A 13365-nucleotide genomic window follows, 5' to 3' on the forward strand; every position below is an offset into this window, starting at 1 on the left:
TAGAACAATTCAGACTTCATTAAGGAAAGCCATTTTCTTTGACAAATACATTATCTTAGTTGCATTTGAAGCAGAGTTATTAGAGTGATGCAGCAATGGGAGACCAAATTATGAGACAGGGCAGATTAAAATACTCATCAAGGAAAGACAAATTATGCAGCATTATTTAGTACTATCTGTATTATTAGCATGTCTATTTTGCATATGCCAAACTAAGTTCTATAACTGATCTTCCATTTCTGATTTAATCTATGCCCACAATATGAACTTGTGGAAGTAATTCTTCCTAAAAAAAATAGCCCAGCAAAAGAATATTGTATATTTATTATGAGCAACATGAATGTCTCCCCAAGAGACATTGTATAATTAAACACATAAGACCTTAAAAAGAAAACTGAAGTCTTTGAAATTTTAGTACACTCCTAATACACTCTCTTTTTTCCAGTTCAAAATATTTTATTGAAATTTTCATTTAAATAAACAATAAATAAGACATACAGAAAAATATAAGAAATTTGCAATTCAAAATATGAAGAAATAGGTATGCAATAATAACTTAAGAATAATTAATAGATAATGAGCCGAGCTACTTATACAATAACAATATATGTATCAATCTGGCATCGTAAAAAGAAGCAAGGAAGCAAGTATTATAAATAATGCGATAAATAAACATCAATAGGAGTCCAAAATAAATGATAAGAAATAGAATTTTGACAACCCCAGATAGAGATAATTGTGCACCTCTTCTCGTAAAAATAACCCAGGACCACCATGCATGAACTGATAATTTTGAAACATCTTTCCAACAAAAGGTAATAGATTTTAACGCAGCTGAAATTAGGAAATTAAAAAGTTTACATTCAATTGCATCTAAATCTTGCGACAAGAGTACAGATTTGCAAATTAACAGTCTTCTTGAATATTAAGAATCTTTTTAACAATGACCCAGGCATCTGTGCAGAATTTAGTTATTAAAGGACAAGTAAAAAGCATATGTTGCAGTGAACCAGAGTGCAAATTACAATGCCAACAAGTATCAGATTAAAGGATTTTAGCATTAAATAATCGTAATGGTGTCCATAAGCAATTAAATAAAATATAAGAATTCGTTTGAAACAGAGAAACAGGTAACCAACCAGATATATTGGAGATTCATATAGTTTCCCACAAATCAATGGATAATGAAAGTGATAATTCATTGTTCCAAAACTCTGCAATCATATTAATATTCAAACCTAAATTGTTAGACTTTTTTTTATATAAAATAGAAACACAATGAGGATTAGATGATATAGTTTAAATATACGTGGATAGATCAGTATGAATAATGGAGGGAATAGCGTGTGAGAATGAATCCAAGATAGAGTTAGTTAAATATTAATATTTAATAAAATCTGAATTAGCTAAACTGAATGTAGTTTGTAATATTTGAAATGATATAAACGTATTATTAGAATAAACATCCTTAAGATAAAAAATCCCAGCTTTAATCCATGAGGACCAAAAACTAACATGTCTATTTAATTTAATATCATTACTATACCATAGCGATAAATCAACAGTATTGGACATGGGGTATTCAAAAATAGAATCAAGATCATTAAAAATTAGTTTAGTGGATTTAATGATACAAGATTTATGAAGACAAGAGGATTTATTTGACATGGTAAGTAAAGTGGGAAGCGGAAAGGAATTCACAATGGATTTTTCAATAAGGAACCACGTGGGAGGATTATGCACAGAGGCATGGTTAAACATAGCACTTTGTTTCATAATAAACGCTTTATGATACAGAAGAGAATCTGGAATTCCAAAACCAGCATTACCTTTCAACATCTTTAGTTTTTTATAACTAATGCGTTTTGCTTTATTATTCCAAAGAAATTTGGAAAGAAGTTTATCAATATCTTTGTAAAATTGTAATGGAAATTGAATGGGGATCATAGTTAGAGTGTAAAAAATGTTGGGAGCAATATTCATTTTAATGCATTCCATACGTCCCCACCATGAAAGATGCAATGAAGACCACTTAGACATTTTATCATTAATATAATTTAAAACAAAATCACTATTTAAAGTCATTGTAGATTTAATGGAAGAAGAAAATAAAGTGCCCAAATATTTTAACTTTTTTTCTGCCAAATAATTTCACGCATGGGAAGCATATCAGGAGTCCAATAAACATTTGAGGGGAAAAATTCATTTTTATTAGAATTTAATTTATATCCAGACACCAGTGAATATTTAGAGATTGAGGGCCAGATGTAGGTAGACATTTACTGACCGGTAACGGCCGATTCGGCCGTTACCGACCGGTAAATGGCTATTCTGGATGTAGGGGGCCTATTTTACAGATTCGGCAAATTTACCAAATCGGTAAATTTACTGAATCGATAAAATACTGAATGGGTATTTTTACCGATTCAGTAATTTTGAAATGTAGGTGGGACTCTTCTGAGTCCCACAGGCCTTACCGAATCACTATTTTACCACCCAATCCAATTGGGTGGTAAAATACCGATTCCAGGTGTGAATGCACATGTGTGCATGCACACCTATGGCATGTGACAGACGGACATGCCCTAAGGGCATGTCTGTGTGCCACATTTCACACATGCCTTAAATCGGGGTGCTCTAGGGTGTCAAAGTGACACCCCCTGCACCCTTGCAAAATTCGGTATTTACCGAATCGGTAAATACCGATTCGGTAATGCCCATTGATTCCTATAGGCTTCAATGCCCATAGGAATAAATGGGCATTACCGAATCGGTATTTACCGATTCTTACAGAATCGGTAATTCAATTACCGATTCTTTCTACATCTCCCCCCTTCCATTTTACAGATTCATAAATACCGAATCGGTAAAATTCGGTATTTATGAATCGGTAAAATTTACTTACCTACATCTGGCCCTATGCCTGTTAAGGAAGGAAACGAGGATATGGGATCATTAATAAACAAAAGTACATCGTCAGCATATGCACAAGTTACTACTTGTGTAACGATATATCTGTAAGAGACATTAGTTAGTGATAGATTCCTTACCGTAGAATATCCCCAGGCGTCAGACTGGATCCGGAAATTTTTTGCGTAGCAATGTGAGAAGTTGGCCTGATATATAGTGCTCACTATTATAGTGATCACTGTGTATCATACCAAACGACCCTTATTGATGATTGGTTGTAAGTCAACCTTATAGACCAGCTATCCTAGTAGCGTGGACAAAAGCAGTCTTTAGGCTAAACTCTAGAGGGCGTGTTAAGCCAGCTGTTATACCATCACATATACCCCTTGAACACCAAGTGAAAGGACACCACACAAGTTGTTATGAAAATAAAAGGATATTTATTTATAACAAGTCTACCCTGATCTCTTTATGAGTCAGGGAGCTAAGCACACAACAAAACTCTTAAGAAAATACTTTCAGTTGCACAATTTACACAAATGCCCGAGGGGCACGAAAAACCATGTACATTAAAAGTGGAATGCGAAATACTAGCAGGTAAGTAACAAGATCCAGAGGCTTTAGGATCGCTAGGACTACACTACTGAACCTTCAGGTTAGGAGCAGGAGGCCCAGGGAGATCGGGTGCAGAGTGTGCACTCTCACGCGGGATGCGGGACAAAGTCTATGGATGCTAGTTTTCGTAAAGTTACTGTTATCGGACGAATCCGACTAGATAGACTGAAAACGAAAAAGGATCTGGACACTTAGATAGTGGACCTATGTTGGAGCACCGAAATGCTCAGGTTACCTAGCCCAGGGGCTGCGGCTGCATAGGGTTCAAAAGACGTCGGGAATCCTCGTTGAAGTCTATGGAGCCTGAAAGAAGAAGTTGCTGGCAGGCGACCAGTGAAGAAGTTCGAAGTGATCCAAGCCTGGATCGGTGATGGAGACGACCTGAAAGCAGAGGGGACTCAGTTCTTAATCACTAGCCAGTGATTAGGTGGGCACCAGGATGGCACCAGCTGAAGTCACCTCGACCAGGTGAGTGGGCGACGCTGGGCTCTGCTGTCTCTCGGACCAGGAGGCGTTGTAGGCGACCAGGATGGAGGTGCGAGCTGTCCCACGAAGGTGTCTGCTGTCGGCGATGCAGGACCCAGGATTGGGGCAACAAACCTTGGCAAAGTCAAGCCCACGCGGTGGAGACAAGATGGCGTCTGAGGTGGACCAGGAGGGTCCGGGGTGCTCCTCTTTTGGAGGGGAGCTAGGGCCAGTCTGGAGCAACCAGACCAGCGGTGTAATCGTCGTGGTGCGTCGTCAGGAGGGCCACTAGCCAGCAGGCAAGTGACCGGACAACGCGGTGAGCAGCAAAGAGCAGAAGGGCCCCACGCAGTTCTCGTGGACGCTGGGGGGCTGGACTTCGGTGCTGGAGCTGCTCAGGGTTAGGGCTTCTCAAACCCCAAAGCACTCACTCGCGGATGTCTCGGCGGTCGTGCTGGTTAAGCGTCGTGCAGTTTCAGAAGATGGCCGGTCCCTCAGGTCTCGTCACACCCACGAATCTCAGCTGGGCTGATGATGCAGGTAGAGGTCAGAGATGGCGGGGAATCCGGGTCTCGTCGAGCTGGGCAGTCTTGATCCGGAGGACGGAATTACAGCAAACCGTGATGCTTAGGTGGTGCCTGCGGGTGCAGGGTGGCTACTCCTTAGCCACAAGGGAGAGTCTTCAGAAATAGTCAAGAGTCCTTTTGTGGAAAGTAGTCAAGATTCAGAATTATCTAATTTTGGAAAGGGGCCTGCTCCTACCTTTATTCTAAAGAAAGGGGCTGGCACGCGACTAGGTCCTGCCCATGGGTGGGACCAGGAGGGGGGTGGTTACACCCCTCTCCCTTGTCCGGACTTTCCCCAGGTCAGGGGCTGGTGTGCCCCTGGAACTGGTTTAAGCCGGCATATGCACAGTGAGCACCGGGGTGCCACTTGCAGTCACCTTCCTCTCGGCCCTGCCTACCTGGGATACACAAAACCCTGCCTGGGATGGTGCTAGCACCGCCACTGACAGGAAACCCTTTGTCCAAGCTCTCCTCGCTGGAAGGACTCCCAGCAGCAGGAGGTCAGACTTGTGTCTGTGGTGGCAGCATCCATTTTGTGATGCTGAGGCTCGAGTTAGCTTTAACCGGGGTTCACAGTTACATACATGTCGTGTCCCTCTAGAAGGGTGGAATGCTAACCCCGTCGCCAGAATTGGCGAGGGGTTAGTATTCCAATTCGTATGACACCTTATTTGACATGTGTTTTGATAAAGCGATAATAAAGATAGCAAAAAACCGCGAGGATTATAATGCACTTAAGAGTATATGGTACGCGTTATCATGGAACAGCTATTAGGACTTGGTTCCACAAGCTGCAAACGGGCTCAGCTCATGCCAGAGCACCATCTCCCATAATTCCAAGCACTCTGCCTTCAGGATTGATAAGGCCTGCCATAGGAGTGACTGATAGGAATACATGTGTCCATTTTAGGGTTAGATATAGGAATACTATATCTACAGCAAAGTGTGTTCACACCACCTTGCCCCAGCTGTCGTGCAGCCAGTTGTGTCAGATTTAGATGGCCAGCCAGGGGTGGCATAATACATGCTGCAGCCCCTGGTAGGCCCTGGGTACACCTATGCCCTGGATACAGGGACTGATAAGGTGGCCCAGTACCAATTGGTAACTGCACCTAAGGTACATGGAATCAGATTTACAGAGAGAGCAGTGGGCCTGGGGTCATGAATAGCAGGGCCCCAGGTCAACTAAGTCAAAAAACCAGCAAAACACCAGGCAAAAAGTTGGGGGTAACCATAGTCAGATATCCACCTTCCTACAGCAATACCTCTGCGCATCGGTAGGCGTCGTCTGCGGCTTCGCGTCCGTCGTCGGCGTCGTTAGCGCCGGAATGACGTCATTGGAGTACTTAGACGCCGCCCAAGCGAGCGGACGTCAGTTCTGATACACAGCTTTTCCGCGCCAGATACGCAGAGCCATGATAGAACCAACACTGGTACCATGAAACTAGGGCCCTGAAAGGGGATGACCTTAACCCTAGATATTGGTTCGCAGAACGGGCACGATGGGTTAGTCGGTAAGGAATCGATCACTAACTAATGTCTCTTACAGATATATCGTTACACAAGTAGTAAAGAACTAGTTACTTACCTGTACACTATGGTTCTCCAGTATTATCTTTCATAGATTCACATGCTTGTATCTTCCCCGTCGTCATGGTGGGAGTCTCCCGGTAAATAATAATCATAGCAGTAGAAGAAAAACTGCCTGAAACCATAGAGTAGAGAAACCAGAGGGTAACCTCTCCTCCTCATTATGTGGCCCAAACTACAGCCAATCAGCAACCAGCCCCAGCCTACACCATTCCCAGCAGAGCCACCATACCTCAGATTTCCTACCGCCCAAGAGTGAGCTATACAGGAAAACCAGAGATAAAAGGCGGTCTACCTAAAGGAAACGGGGAGGCGGGCGGGCGCATGTGAATCTATGAAAGATAATACTGGAGAACCATAGTGTACAGGTAAGTAACTAGTTCTTTCTCCAGTATTCAATCTTTCATAGATTCACATGCTTGTATCAGATTAGATAGCAGTTCCTGTAGTTAGAGCGTTTCCAGGCTAGACCCCTTTCCTATCTCGGGGTTGTGTGCCATAAATTGCCTCCATTACAAAAGAACTTTCCACAATACCAAGGCATGATCAATTAAACATTGACATCATAAATATTTGCGTAAAGAGAAAAGCATATTATACAGTAAACAGAAATTTGCAGAATACAAGTCATAAACATGTACCTTATTTAAAGAGATGTCGCAGGACTGCCTGTCCCACTGCTGCATCTGCTTTCCATTCCGTGTCCAGACAGTAATGCTTGGTGAATGTATGAGCAGTCGACCAGGTTGCTGCTCTACATATGTCTGGAAGGGGTACTCCTGCCAGCAACGCAGAAGACGTCGCCATTTTCCGTGTATCATGGGCACGGACTTTCCTGTCGAGAGGTCTACCTGCTTTCTCATGACAGAAGCAAATAGCGGAAGCAATCCATCTGGATATGGATGAACGTGAAAGGGCCAGCCCTTTTCTGACCCCTGAGTAAGCAACGAACAGTTGGTTTGATTTGCGAAAGCTTTTAGTCTTTTCAATGTAAAATTTTAGGCATCTGCCGATGTCCAAAGTATGCAAGGCTTTTTCAGCCGCCGTGGATGGGTTCTTAAAATATGTTGGCAGGATGACAGGTTCATTTAGATGAAAATAAGAGGGTATTTTAGGCACAAATTTAGGGTTGGTTCTTAGCATCACCTTATCCGGCTTGAATTGAATGAAGGGATCCAATATAGAAAAAGCTTGTATCTCGCTCACTCTTCTGGCAGACGTGAGCGCCAACAGCAAAGCCACCTTCCATGACAAAAATTGTAATTCTGATTTGTGTATGGGTTCGAAGGGAGCTTTCATCAACTGCGACAATACTGTGTTAAGCTGCCATGAAGGTGGAGGATGCTTGACAGGAGGAAACTTCCTGAACAGCCCTTTCAAGAATTCCTTGATTAGCCTATTAGACCACAAGGAAGGGCATCCTGGTGATCTTCTATACCTGGAAATTGCAGCTAGATGGACTTTTATAGAAGAGTGAGCCAGTCCTGATCTGGCTAAATGTAGTAAATACGGAAGGATTTGCTCAGCCGAGGACGTTAAGGGATGCAGTGCCTTAGTCATGCACCAACTACAGAATCGCTTCCATTTTGCTACATATGTCCTGTTGGTAGACAGAGCCACAGAACTTTGCAGTATTTCACGACATTCTGGGGTGATATCTAGGGACCGGAATTCGTGCTCAAAAGGTTCCAAGCAGACAATCTTAGCGAGGTCAGTTGCGGATGAAGTACTTGGCCTCTGTTCATGGAAATCAGATCTCTGGTTATCGGGAGCTGTATTCTCGGTTCTACCGACAACTGCAGAAGCTCCGTATACCAGCACTGCCTCGGCCATGCCGGGGCTATCAGTATTATCTGGCAAGGTTCTGCTCTCATTTTCCTTAGTAGTCTGGGAATTAAGGGAAAAGGAGGGAAGGCATATGCAAACATCCCTGTCCATCTGAGGTGAAGAGCGTTCCCCCTTGAATCTTGTTGAGGGAATCTGCTGGCATAATGATTGCATTTTTTGTTGCTCTGAGTCGCAAACAGGTCCAGACCTGGTTTGCCCCACACTTTGAAAATCCGATTCAGCTGGATCTGGTTGATTTCCCACTCGTGGCAAATGTCGGATGACCTGCTTAACCGATCCGCTTTTGTGTTGTCCACTCCCGGAACATGTTCTACTGGCAGCGATATTTTCTGACACAATAGCCATTTCCAGATTCTGTGTGCCAGAATCGACAAGGGTTTTGATCTCGTTCCACCCTGTTTGCGCAGGTAAAACATTGTTGTTGTGCTGTCTGTCCGCACCAAAACCGCTGAACCTTGGATCCTGGGAAGGAAAGCCTGGAGGCCCAGAAAGACTGCTTCCAATTCCAAGAGGTTGATGTGACGTTTCGCCTCTTGAGGAGACCAAAGGCCCTGAATTTCTAGGTCTTGCAGATGAGCCCCCCAACCTCGCAATGAAGCGTCTGACGTCATGACGTAGCTTGGTGATTGTGGTTCGAAAGTGAGGCCCTTTGTTAGGTTGCTCCTGATACCCCACCATGACATTGCCCGCTTGATCTGATTTGTTATGACCAGCTTGTCGTCGAAGGAACCCTGGGCTTGGACCCACTGCTTGTCCAGGGCTTCCTGTAACGGTCTCATTTGCAACCGGCAGTTGGGGATCAGCGGAATGCAAGAGGACATCATTCCCAGTAATGATTTGAATATCCTGATGGAAGTGAACTTTTTTGCTGCTAGGGATGCAGTCAGATTTAAGATTTTCATTATCCTTTCCTCTGAAGGGTAAGCTTTCAATTCTTGTGTTTTCAAGATTGCTCCCAAGAACTGTAGAACGCAAGTCGGGACAAAGGATGACTTTTCCTTGTTTATCCGAAGACCTAGACCTTGGAAGAGATCCATGCTCATTTGTAGAGATCTTCGCGTTGCTTGGAACGATGGTCCTTTTATCAACCAGTCGTCCAAGTATGGGAACACCTGTAGACCTTGTTTTCTTAAGTGCGCCGCTATAGGGGCCATGCATTTCGTGAAAACTCTGGGGGCGGATTTCAGTCCGAAAGGTAAAACTCTGAACTGGTAATGGCGCCCCTCCACCATGAATCGAAGATATTTTTTGTGCTTTTCGTGAATCGGAATGTGGAAGTATGCTTCCAGCAGGTCTAAAGAGACCATGTAGTCTCCTTTGCGAAGCAGTAGCAGAATTTCCTGCAAGGATAGCATACGGAAAGAAATCTTTTTTATGTATGTGTTCAGATCTCTGAGGTCCAGCACCTGTCTCCATTTCGATGACTGCTTTTTCCTTATAAGGAAAAAGTGCGACTAAAAACCTGTTCCCCGCTGGTTTGGTGGTACCTCCTCTATTGCTCCTTTCAGAATGAGCGATAAGACCTCTGCTTTGAGAGCCGTTAGGTGTTTTTTTTTTTAAATTATATTTTTATTGCAGAGTTATAAACAGCAGGAAAAAAGTAAACAGCCAGTGCACTTGTGGGCCCCCCCCGTCCAATAACAGTTCATAGTTGTACACAGCCATTCAGCCCGCATCCCGGAGGCCGGGCGGCATATCAGATCGCTCTAGAGGAGCACAACACAGTGTACGTCCCATTGGGACCCTGGCGTAAGATCGTTTTACGTATCTGCTTTCACCCCCCCACCCGCAACAACAGTCCCGTCAGCCATCCCCAAGGTATCAACGTAATTGCCCCCGTTGAGGCCTGCTTTAGGCTATTCGGGCCTCCGTGCCAGGCCGTCCCACCCAATCAGTCCGCCCGCCACTCAATACCCCCTGTCCCAGTGGGTCTAGGCCTCCAACAGCAACCCTCCAATGGCTTCCGGCCCCCCCCAGCCCCCCTACAACTAACCCCCCAACGCCCCCCCCCCCTGGCAACTGCTAAGGTGTGTACTTCGCTCTACCGAACTGGATGGTTCCATTACAGTGCGTAATGACATGACATACTTCTGTGTTCGCCCCGCGGTGTCCAGCGGCTTAGTCCTCGCCGTCCTCGTCCTCAACCAAAGCATCACGCAGAGCCTGTACCACTAACTCCCATGCACGCGCCGCATCCAGAGCCTTCTCATTCCCCAACTTCACTGCTAGCTTCATCCGGAGCACGCTCTCGCAGTCAGACCATCGCAGCAACTCACTCTTCCATCTACGCAATGAGGGACCCCCCCTGGCCTTCCAGTGCCACGATATTTCCCTTTGAGCCAATATCAGACCCAGATCTATGAATTTACTGGTCACCTTGGTGTGCTTAGTATGCGGGAACCAGAGCAATAGACACGTCGCCATGTCGAATTCTACCTCCCTGTCAGTCACTTCATTCAGGAGTTCCCCTACCTCCGCCCAATAAGTTCCCAGTTGTGGACACCCCCAAAACAAGTGGTCCATGTCCGCCCCTAGGGACGAGCACCGGGGGCAACAGGCATCCGGCACCCGAAAGTGCCGCTGTAGTTTCTCCGGAGTTAGATAGGCCCTATGGAGCACATAAAAATGGACCTGCTGAAAGCGCGCGTTCCTGGTGCCCTTCCACGTGCGGCGCAGGATATGGCCCCATGCCGTGTCCGGTATGGGCCGGCCAACGCTCCCCTCCCATTTAGCTTTGAGCCCATGGAGTGGTTCTAGCCCGTCGTTCAGCATCCTATTATGGAGGCACGTCACAGCTTTAAATGTACCAGCCGCCATTACCACATATTGGCATGCCATAGTCGTCGCAGGTTCCAGGAGCCCCTCTTTCCAGTGCTTTTGTATGGCAGCCACTACAGCCGCGTGTAGTAGGAAGCCCCCCTCAGGCAGTCCGAACTGGTCCCGGAGCACGTCGAACGGTGCCAACGCCCCATCAATATACAAGTCACCCACCACCTGCAACCCCGCGTCCTCCCAATCCATCAACGGGGACCAATCCCCTCCGTGCGGCAAAGCCGTCAACATCCCGATCGGAATCTCCGGGGCATAAGGCCGTGATGCCCTCGCTCTCCGGAGGCTCCTCTGCCAGCACAGCCGGAGCGTCCGCTCCTCCATGGTGAGGGCCCGTAATTCGAGCCGTTGCTGCATAATGATGTACGACAGCACGTGGCGCTGTATCCCCCGACCCCGGTCTTCCTCCGGCCCCCGGAACACCCTGGCTACGTTCTGCGTAAGGACCTGCAACTGCGCCGCTAAATAATACAGCTCCAGGTCGGGTACGGCCATGCCCCCCTCCAGCTTGGGGCGAAGTAGCGTGCTCAAGGCTATCCTGCGACGGCCATGCCCCCACAGGAAGCCAATAATCATTGACCGCAGTTCCTTAAACACCCCCTGGGGAATCCAGACAGGTAGCGTTCGGAAATAATAAAGGAAGCGGGGGAGCGCCACCATTTTCAACAACGCTATCCTGCCCAGAACTGTCAGCGGGAGGGTCGACCAGAAAGACAAGCTACCCCGCAGTGACCGGACACAACGGCCAATGTTACCCTCCAAAAGGTCAGTAGCCGAGTGGTAGATGCGGACACCCAAGTAGGTGACGCAAGAGGGTTCCCACACCACACCCAGGTCGCTGCTAGGGGCTGGCGACCCCGCTCTCAGCGGAAACACGCAGGTCTTCGCCCAATTAACCTTAAGGCCCGACAGTCGGCCGAACTCGGACAGCAGATCCATCGCTCCAACCAGTGCCCCCGAAGTGTCAGCTAGGTACAGGAGCAGGTCATCCGCATAGAGCGATATATAATGCCATTGCCCATCACTCACCATTCCCGCGTATCGTTCGCCTGACCTCGCATGGACCGCCAAGGGTTCCATCGCCAGGGCAAACAGCAGAGGGGAGAGAGAGCATCCCTGTCGTGTTCCCCTGCCCACCGGATACGCGGCAGATACCAGACCGCCCAGCCGAACTCTCGCCGTCGCCGAATTATACAAGACCCTCGTCCACCTCCGAAACCCATCGCCCATGCCAAACCGCTCCAGCACCCCATCCAAGAAAGGCCATTCCAAACTATCGAAGGCCTTCTCGATATCCACGGACAGAACCGCCGGCGACCCCTCTCCATCCAAGATGGCGTCCATTATTCCCACCAGGCGGCGGATATTCATCGCCGTGCTCCTCGTGGGTATAAACCCGGCCTGATCCCTGTGCACCAGGCCCGTCATGTGCGGGGCTAGTCTAGAGGCTAGAATGCGACTCAGGATCTTATAGTCCACCGTTAGCATGGACAGCGGGCGATAAGATCTCACGTCCGCGGCATCCCGGCCGGGCTTGAGGAGTGGCACTATCAAGGCCTCCCGCATGGAGGCAGGCAACGCCCCCTTCTCGAAGGCCTCCGTATACACCACCAGCAGCCTGGGCGCCAGAGCGTCTACATAGTGCTGATAAAACTCGATTGGGAGTCCGTCCACCCCGGGCGTCTTATTACGGGCCATCTGTTTGATAGCCACTCGAATTTCCGTTAGCGTGATCGGGCTACCCAGGTCCTTCGCGTCGTCCTCGTCCAAGACCGGAAGCGGCCTCTCCCCCAGGTACTCCACGATGTCCTGGACCCCCACTCCCAGCTGGCTCCGGTACAATTCCTCATAGTAACCCCTAAAGCGGTCCAATACAGCTGCCTGGGAGTACACCATCTCTCCCCGCGCGTCAATAATGCTGAGGATCGGGCAACCCCTAAGTTCCGGGCTAGCTAATCTGGCTAAGAGGGTACCCACCTTGTCCCTTTCTGCGTGTGCCCTGATAATGTACTGCCTATAATCATAGCATCGCAAACGTTCCGTCTCCGCGGCTACCGCTTCCTTCGCTTCCAATAACTGGGCCTGTAGATCTGGCCTAGTGGGCCTGCGGCACTCCAGGTCCCTCAAAGCTTCCTCCGCTTTCATTAAGTCATTCAGCACAGTCGTTCGAGCATTCGAGAACCTGCCCAAGCACACCCCTCTCACCACCACTTTCATTGCATCCCATTCAACAGACCTGCTCGTCGCCGTTCCTTCGTTCACACCGAAATAACTATCAATGCCCTGCCGGACCGCATCGTCGAACACAGAATCCTCTAGCGTCTCCGGACGAAGCCGCCATGTTGGTATTGCTGAGCGCTCCCTCTGCCATTGGATATGTACCAACAGGGGGTTATGATCGGATATCGTCCTAGCAAGGTACTCAGCATGGGTAATCAATGGGGCTAGGGAGCTCCCGCAAAGCACCGAATCAATCCTGACATGTAAATCATGCAGAGCGGAATAAAAGGAGTAATCCCTGGTTCCCCTGTGCCTCTCCCTC

At 47.4% G+C, this 13365-nt stretch overlaps 1 protein-coding gene across 6 annotated transcripts in view; it reads right to left on the reverse strand.

Moving 5' to 3' along the window:
- GBF1 (golgi brefeldin A resistant guanine nucleotide exchange factor 1) overlaps positions 1 to 13365 on the reverse strand; it is a 2509897-nt gene that overhangs the window by 1291371 nt on the left and 1205161 nt on the right. The window lies entirely within an intron of this gene.

This window comes from Lissotriton vulgaris, chromosome 5 (assembly GCF_964263255.1).
Source record: "Lissotriton vulgaris chromosome 5, aLisVul1.2, whole genome shotgun sequence".
Classification (NCBI taxonomy): domain Eukaryota; kingdom Metazoa; phylum Chordata; class Amphibia; order Caudata; family Salamandridae; genus Lissotriton; species Lissotriton vulgaris.